This window comes from Adiantum capillus-veneris, chromosome 14 (assembly GCF_014529385.1).
Source record: "Adiantum capillus-veneris isolate H3 chromosome 14, ASM1452938v2, whole genome shotgun sequence".
In the NCBI taxonomy this organism is placed as follows: domain Eukaryota; kingdom Viridiplantae; phylum Streptophyta; class Polypodiopsida; order Polypodiales; family Pteridaceae; genus Adiantum; species Adiantum capillus-veneris.
Window position 1 is genome coordinate 73,059,708 of NC_140944.1, and position 8,965 is coordinate 73,068,672.

At 36.7% G+C, this 8,965-nt stretch overlaps 1 pseudogene; it reads right to left on the bottom strand.

Moving 5' to 3' along the window:
• Window positions 1–4,225: 4,225 nt before the first annotated feature.
• On the bottom strand, window positions 4,226–4,894 carry LOC147442615 (uncharacterized; annotated as a pseudogene).
• Between the last annotated feature and the right edge of the window lie 4,071 nt (window positions 4,895–8,965).

Below are 8,965 nucleotides of genomic sequence, written 5' to 3' on the forward strand. Positions count from 1 at the left end.
AAAGTGAAAATGTTTTCATTTGAGCTAGTGTTTACCCAACTTTTTTGAGAGCTTTCAAGTACAAAATTTGGCTATTGAGAGCTATTCACTTTCATTTCATCAAAAGTTGTTGTCATCTCTATCTCATAGCTTGCTCTAAAATTTTAAAATTTCATGTGAGCTAGTTGTTAGCCAACTTTTTTGGAGAGATTTAGAAATGTAAATTCGGCTTTCAAGAGCCACTTCAAATTCATTCAAAAATTGCATTATTTCTAGCTCTTGGCTTGTTTTAAATTGCATATTTCAACTGAGCTAGCACTTAATCACTTTTGAATCATACATGAGAGGTTTGAACATTGCAAAATTTGCTTATGTAGAAGCATTTTATCTCTCATTGTGTTGTGTATGCATAGACTTGCTACAAAGAGCACCATGTGCATAACCGAAGGCACTTTTTTCCTTTGGGTTTTTTCCCTTTGGAAAATGTGGGTATGTAAGACCCTAGCTTTAGGTTTTACATAATTTTTTTTGTGTGGCTTTCAATAAAAGGCCTTTGGAGCTTGTGTTTACACTTAGCTTCAAGAAGCTTGCTCTTTTGTTCATCTCTCCATTCTCTATGCTTGGCTTAAGTAATTTTTGCTTCTAAACTATGGTTCTTTCATGTTCAAAAGGTGGGCATACTAAAGTTTCAACACTTTTCTTTGTGAATATTAACTCATCAAAAAAATAGGTTTTATGTGTGCTAATCATAGGTAATTGGCCTTGACCTTAGGTTATGGTAGGTTCATTTCTCATTAGTCCTAGACCCTTAGTGATAGTCCTAATACTCCATTCATTTTGAACATGACTTAGGGCTATGCTTAGGCTTTAGTCCTTTAGTCCAGCTTCCATAAACATCTCATGATGGAAGCAATGAAAAAGTGCTAAAAAATGAAAACAATGAAGCAAAAAAGTGTCAAGAAAAAGTAGCAAAACTGCTACTAGACACATGAAAAGAAAATTTCTATGTTATGTTGTGTCTTGTGAGGCCTAGCACCTTATTGGCACTTGGCAGGCGAGGGGAATCACCTTGGCTCACTTGGTCAAGGCCCTAAACCGATGCTCTAGGCTGATAGGGGTTAGCCCTAGCCTTGGTAGGCTAGTAGATTCTTGGAACTGAGAGTCGTACCTAGACTTACCTTGGGGTGGTAGCCTTGTATTGTGTTTTACTTTTTTCAATGAATGACAAAAACAAAACTTCCATGAGCTTCAAAAAAGCTGTGACAATGTATTAATAGATTAGGAGATTTTTTATAGCCTATAGACATGATAGACTTGAATGATTTATTAAGATTGGTCACATAGTTTTTAGGCTAGTAGGTTTATGAACTTGCATTAGCTTAGGGTCTTAATTGATGGCTTGTGTTTCATGCATAAAAATGAAATTTCAAGTGGTTTAATCTTCATGATAGTTAGGTGTTTTTTTTGCTTTATGTTGTTTAGTTTTTTACTATGATTCACCCATCCTTTAGAAGCAAAATATTCACTTTGCCTGATTGTTCATTGTACTTCATGTTTTATTTATCCTTGTTGGCTTTTGATGCTCACTACTTGTTCTTATGATTTGCAACTCAAAATTTCTTCCATGGACTTGATTTCTACCATGTCACCGTGTTTTGCTTCACCGGCACATGAGGATGTGCGCCAAATTAGGAAGGGGGTAATGTTAACAGCGGCTAACACAGGCTACACCAATTATGCATCAAGCGAGAGATGTGCTATGGATGTGCACAATCTTTCCAAATCACATTGTATAAGTTCTTGGGCTCATTCGGAGTTCCAAAGTTGTATATGCTAGCTAGAGGGCTCAAACGTAAACCCATAGTAGAAGGGATTGTGGTGCAAGCCTTTATAAGGAAGCCTTTATGCAAGGAGGCTTCATTCTTGAGTATCCACTCTTTAGGATCCATTATTGAGAGCTCTTTCTCTTTCTCTTGAGTGTCCACTCTATGGATGGCCTAGCCTTGAGATTAATGCCCATGCTTAAGAGGCTAGTGCTAATCTATTGTAATTAGAGAACCATTTCTTAATCTAGTCTCTACTTTCTTCATTAGTCTACATCTTCTATATTTCATTATGTCATGAAGTATGTTCAACTTTCTCATTATTCTATATTTGAGTGTGTGATGACTTCTTGCTTATTGACCACTCCTATCCTTCTATGAGCACTTGATTTGAGATATTTAACATCTCTAATTAAGTTGATTACGTTGGTTCTTAATCTTGTAATTATTGTATGTACCCTATTGTTTGCTTGTGTATGGATGGGTTTTATGAAACTCTAGCACCATTCACCTTGTGTGTGTAGCTTTTGATGAAGTGCCTTGATTGGCGTGTGGTGATTGGAGAGGCCACCACCAATGCAATTAGGTGTGCTTATCATGAGTGTGCTTTGGGATTCTAGTCTATGGTAAGTCGGACTTTGGTGGGCTTAATGTGTTTAGGTGATGCTTGATTGATGATGTGATTAGAGTTAGTGATTCATGGCTAATCTCTATTGCATTGGATGAGCATTTTCTTGAATCCTCTCATACATTCGATGCTTGTGCTTCCATGCCCTAGCCGGGTTGCCGATCCTAGGATTGATAATTTTGTTGGTCTTGGGTTGATTAGGCTATGCTACGATTGCCCCCAACTCTCTCTCTCTCTCTCTCTCTCTCTCTCTCTCTCTCTCTACAATGTTGAAATACTCTTCTTTATCTTCTTCTATCATCTTTGGGTAGGGCCATCCCACTTTGGTTTTCTAGAGAGGAGACACTATGTGTGGAGCCGCAGTTGGAAGCACGGGCGGATAGTTGCATAGAGGATGATGGAAATAGCCCTTTTTTTCTTAAGGACTGATAGATTCCCTACAAATCTATCAACAAGATTTCTCTGAGAGTCCAACGTGCTATATATTATCACAATGAGGGTAGAAACCATGTAGCTAATGGGCTTTGTCAAGAACATGTGTAGCAGGAATCAAAATGGGGGGAATTTTTTTCGCTATGTTTGTAAGAGATTCCTTGATTGAAACCATATGAAAACTCTCTCTCTCTCTCCCCCCCCCCTCTCTCTGTGGTTTTTCTACAATGCTTTAACAATGAAGCATATGCCAGAGCCGATGCTGATAAGAGGAGGTGGAGGAGAAGGAGAATGTGCATTTCATTGGCACTTGGGTAGGAGGTTTGGTGCACAATGATCTGTAGTGAGGAATGCAACCAAGAGCCACGGAAAGGCAAAGGGTGAGGTGAAGTGCAAACAGAGACAAAAAGCCAATTTTGCCTAAAATTTGGAGCAAATTCAATTGCAATCTTATGTGCTTGATGAGAAGGGGAGCACCAGATGCATTGACGAATACAAGGAAGAATCATGTTGAGGTTCGCAGGGCGGAGGTGCTCAGGGGATGTGTGTACCTACGATGACTCAAAGAATGTGCTACGATGACTCAAAGAATGTGAGTCTATGGAGCAATGAACACAGCTGCAAGTTTTGTTGGAGTGTGTCGTAATGTAGGAGAGGGGAGTGGATGAGACCTGTGTTGCATTTATATACCCATATAATAATTTTTATATGTACTATATGGGATTATACACAAATATCCCGTATTATATGCAAATAGCCCGTATTATGTTTTTGGATCAAGAAAAATTTCTTTTGATCTAAAGATTTTTAGATCTAAAAGCTAAACCACTATAAATGCTATGCGTGTATGCTTTGCTCCATTCAAGCATACACTTTCTTCTCCTTTAAAGATGTAAGGTTAGCTTAAAAAATAAAAAATTTTATATAATAATTTAATCCGCACAAATAGATTTGAAGACCAAAAGAATAAAATTTATAAATAAATACATTTTGCAAAGTAAAATAGAAAAGAAGAACCTAAAATATAACTTTGATAAAATATAACTTTGATAAATCTTGTTAGCAGAGCCAACAAGATAATTTGCTTGCCAATTTTAGGCATGTTCATGTTGTGTTGTAGGAAATTTGAGCCCTCTTGCAAGGCTTCTAGTGCTGTGGACTTTTGAGGTGTTAAGCAAAAGATACGGAGGTGCAAAGCTCTCCTCATTTCCAGGTCTTCAAGAACCAGTTCCGTTGCTCACTATTGCCCAAGCCTGTGCCTAGAAAATCTCTCCCTCTTCTTTTGCCATGAGTGCGACCACAAAGTGGTTTTCACTATAAATTGCTTGCATTATTCCCACTAGTACTGGGTGCAACTGATACCTTAACTTTTGCAAAGAATATATATATATATATATATATATATATATATATATATATATATATATATATATATATATATATATTTGTAAATGAATATATTAAAAAAGAGTTAAAAATAGATAGCTAGATAGATAGATAATGAGTTTGAAAGTTTAAATATTAACAAAAAATAAGAACTATTTTAAAAATTTATAATCAGTTAGAAAACAAGATAGGTAGTGACACATATGGATGGACAAACAAATTGATAGATATGTAGGTAGACAGGTAGGTAGATGGATGGATGGAAGGATAGAGAGATAGATGGATAGGTAGGTAGATAGATGGATGGATGGAAGAATAGAGAGTTTGATGAATAGAGGGATGGATAGATAGATAGATAGATAGATAGCATGTAGATAAATAGATAGATAGACACTTGATAGATATATAGGTATATACAAAGATAGATAGATAGGTAGATAGGCAAGTAGATAAATAGATAGGTAGACACTTGATAGATATATAGGTAGATACATAGATAGATAAATAGATAGATAGATAGAAAGTTAGATAGATTAAAAAAATAAATAGATAAATAGACAAACATATAGTTAGTTTAATAGATACATAAGAAAATTTAATAATAAAAAGAGATAGATAAAAGATAGGTGGACATATAAATAGCTTGATAGATGATTTAATTTCTATCAAGCTACCAAACTAGACTTAACTCTTTTTTTATTTTATCTTCTTTTTGTTGCATTACTAAATAGTTGTTAATTTTTAATTTTTAATCTTTGATTTTTATGTTTAATTTTTAATTGTATATAACTTTATTCAAAACTTCAAAAATATTATTTTTTATTTGTAATATTTTTTGTTAGTATTTATATTTTCTTACTCATCTCTTGTTTACTTGAGAGATGCTAGGTGATCACACAACATTGCTCTTATATAGAAAGTTTTTAAATATAAGAATCTTTAGATCTAAATATCTTTTGAATGAAAACTCTTTTGATCGAAGAAACAAAGGTATAGTACAGTTGTTTGTTTTTGTTGATGTGGCACCGTATAATACGCCCATATAATATGGAGTAACATATAATAAGCCCATTTATGGTGTATTATACATACCCAATATAACGTATAATGCAACTTAGGATGAGGCAAAGAGATAGAGGGGGTACGGCCACATATTGGAGACAACAGCCATCGGGGTTGTTGAAGTGCGTCCTCACGCAGGGTCAAGAGCATGCAAGGTAGATAGTGGATATGGAAGAGGTTGTAAGGCGGTCTCTTCATCTCGAGCGCAAAGGGAGGGACATGTTGATGGACCTTGCGTACTCTTTTTCTTCAGAATTTAGGGGATTCGTTGGAATCTAGATGAGAAATTAATAGGAGTTTTAGAATAGACCGAGTAGGAAAGTGCTCAAAAAGGGTCCCAAAATGGGTGCAGTTACACTTGGCTTTGTTATCTGCCCTTCCTTCTACTGTGTATGTGAAAGGTAAGTCAAATCAATGTCAAGTTTTACTTTCCAACAAATTATCCTATCCCTACACGTTGGAGAGAGGGAATGGGGAACATGCCCAGCACATAAACAAATTGTCCCTATATAGCTCAGGGTATTCACAACATCCCTGTCCTCAAAGAAAATATCTTCAAAAAACACATTCCTGCTAAACCATCACCTGCACACCTCTCATCTCAACCACATTGTACCGTACCACCGTTTAACCCACACAGTCTGCACGACACACACACACCAAGATCCTCTTTCTCTCTCTTTACAACAAGACACTACCAGTTCGATGGGGACACACTTGCCTACACACATATCTGACACCATGGACACATGCACAAGAGCAATAGAATAGAAGGGGGGAAAGGGGAAAAGGACACCATGATGCGGGCAATCCCCTCTTTGGGCTCGCTTCACTCTCAAAAAAGCCATGGAGAAGCTCTCGCTTCCTTGCAAAAAGAAGGGCCTCCCTCTCTTCACAAAAAACGTTTTTTTCCCTCTCCCAAGGGGTAACGACAGTGCTGTCGTTGTTCCCCCTCTTCTCCATTTTTCTTCCCACTTTCTAAATAAAGCTTCTTGCTAGCAATAGGGCTCTATTGCTACCTTTTAGCCTCACAAAACTCTTATTTTTTCCTTTTTCACCCCCCATTAACACTAGAATGGTAACAGGACACTTTTATGTCCTTGGACACTTTTGTGTCCTGTTAAGTGACCATTTTGCTTGAATTATTTGAAGAGTATGAAAATGAATTTCTAGGTGTAATATATCCACAAAGTTGCCTTATGAGCTGAAAAAAACTTAGCATTTTTTTTGGAGTATCGATCTCACCATTAACCTTACTCTTGCACAACATTTTTGAACCTAAACTCTGAAAAAAAAACGGGTCCTGTTTTTGGCTTTTTTTCAATTTTTGGCAACTATACCACTCTAAACTTCATGTTTGTGAGGTTTAGATGGCTAGAGGTTAGGCCTTCATAGTTCTCAACATGTTTTGATGCTTGTAGGGAGAGCTAAGTGTTAAAATTGAAAGTTATGACCAATTTACAAGAATTCCATAATCCTTTTTTTGGCCAAAATTAGCACTTTTATGATTTTTTTGGTGGCTTTCTTGATATCCAAATTCAATTTTGATTGTGTAAGTGTAATTTATAACATAAAGCTAATCTTCCTTGAGTTTTGGGGGACCTAATATGCTATATAGCATAGTATATGATGATGGTTGAGTTTTTTGATTGATGAAGAATACGATACATTTTAGAGTAGCAAGGATAACTTTATCAATATTGCTAGTTTCTTAGGCCAATTGTGTGTATTTTGTAGGTAGTAACCATATATAATGATAGACTACAAACTTGGCTAGATATTGAGTAGTTTCTATGGGTTTCTAGTGGTCATAGTGCTAAACCCAGTTTTTTCATGTTTGCTATATTTAGCACTTTATCATTGCCCCCAAGGTTCCAATTGTAAGAGATCCATTATCCTTTTGACATGATCCATGGCTCCTTTTGAATCCAAAGGCCCAAAGAGAACTAAGAAAACATGTATATAGTATCTGTATTGAGCGTCTGTATTGAGCGTGACTATAGAAACTTTGATGATATGTCCGCAGAATGGCAAAAATGCAACTTTTTTGTACCTCTTTTTTTGCCCAAAAAACAATTAGTGAGGTAAAAGCAACCATATGTTTTGGTCACCAACCCATTGAAGTTAATGGGGCATTTTATCTCAGGTCCTACAAAAATCCCCACTCTTATTTATATGCAATCAACCATAAGAAATTACTGTTTTGGGCAAAAAGCACTGGTCCATCAACTTTGGAGGCTTGTAGTGACCAAGGCATGAGAAAAATTACAAGTTTCTTATTTTTTCCATTTGTAGTAGTTATTGAACTATAAGCTCATGAAAGGATTTTTCAAAATGAGTGGATCTACTATGGTTTTGGAATTTTTTTCCAAAACCCTGAAAGGACACTTTTATGTCCTGTTAGGTTACCATTCTAGTGTTAAGTATTGGGCTTTTGGTTTTCTTACAAACTCCAACCACCTCTCACTTTTACATTTACAACCATTAGGAAGGGAATGGGATATAAGAGGGCCTCTTTATTTGCCATGGGATTAAAAATGAGATTAAGGAATGAGCAAATGGAGGACTGCCATGTGGACTGAAATGGTGGGTGTGGCAGGCTCTAAAAGTGAGTGGTCAAACTTATAGGCCTAGAGGTGGAGGGGTCTTTTCTTTATTAATGAAATACGAAAAAAACAATTGAACCTTTTTCATAAAGCTGGGGTGAAAACCCACTCTTTCTCTTTCTAGAGGCTATTGACTCCCCCCTCCCTCCTAAAAAGGGGTCTTTTAAAAAACGTGATGACATTCTCTCTCTCTCCTCCTTACTCTCTTTAAGGCTTCTACATCTACTCTCTCTCCCCTCTAGATATGATACCTACGTCTCCTTCTTCAAGCCCACTTTTCCCTCCACATACCTCTTTCAAAAAAGGTTTGAAACCTCCCTTCTCCATTGATCATTCAGCCTCGCCTTCACACCTCTACAGAAAGCTGTAGATCTACATCATTGGATACTTCTACGATATCTTTATCAACACCTCCCTTCTCCATTGATCAGTCAATCTCACCTTCGCACTTCTAAGGAAAGCTACAGATCTGCAACACGAATGCTTCTAGAGTATCTTCATCGACACCTTCTTTGGTCCTTCTTCCTCATCTAAGTGTGAAGGTGAGGTTAATCACTCAACCTCACCTTCAAACCTCAACAGGAAGGTATAGATTTTGAAGCAATAGGTGCTTCTTGAGTATCTTCATCAATACCTTCCTCGGTCCTTGTTCCTCATCTAGATCCAGAATGATCTCCCACCACACTTTCACATCATTTTGGAGATTTGGAATAGGAGCATTGCCGGGTAAGATTGTTAGGCTTCTTCAACATATGTGTTGGTAAGAATAGTGAGCTTCAGTTCTATTTCCAATGTTCTCGTATCTTTCCTCACTCACCATACTGGTTTTTGTTTCCATCTTGCATGTAGAGATTTGTAGTAGTGTCATTGTCTATCTTTGTATACATCTTAGCATTTCTCGTTATGCCACACTAATTAAAACCGTGTATATGAACTAATCTTCATTTTTGTCACAACATGTGTTGCATTGCTTTCATGGAATCTTTAGGTGCTCTTCAACGTGAGAGTTTTATTGTCTCAATAAGTTGCAGCAATGTGCAAGAAGATAG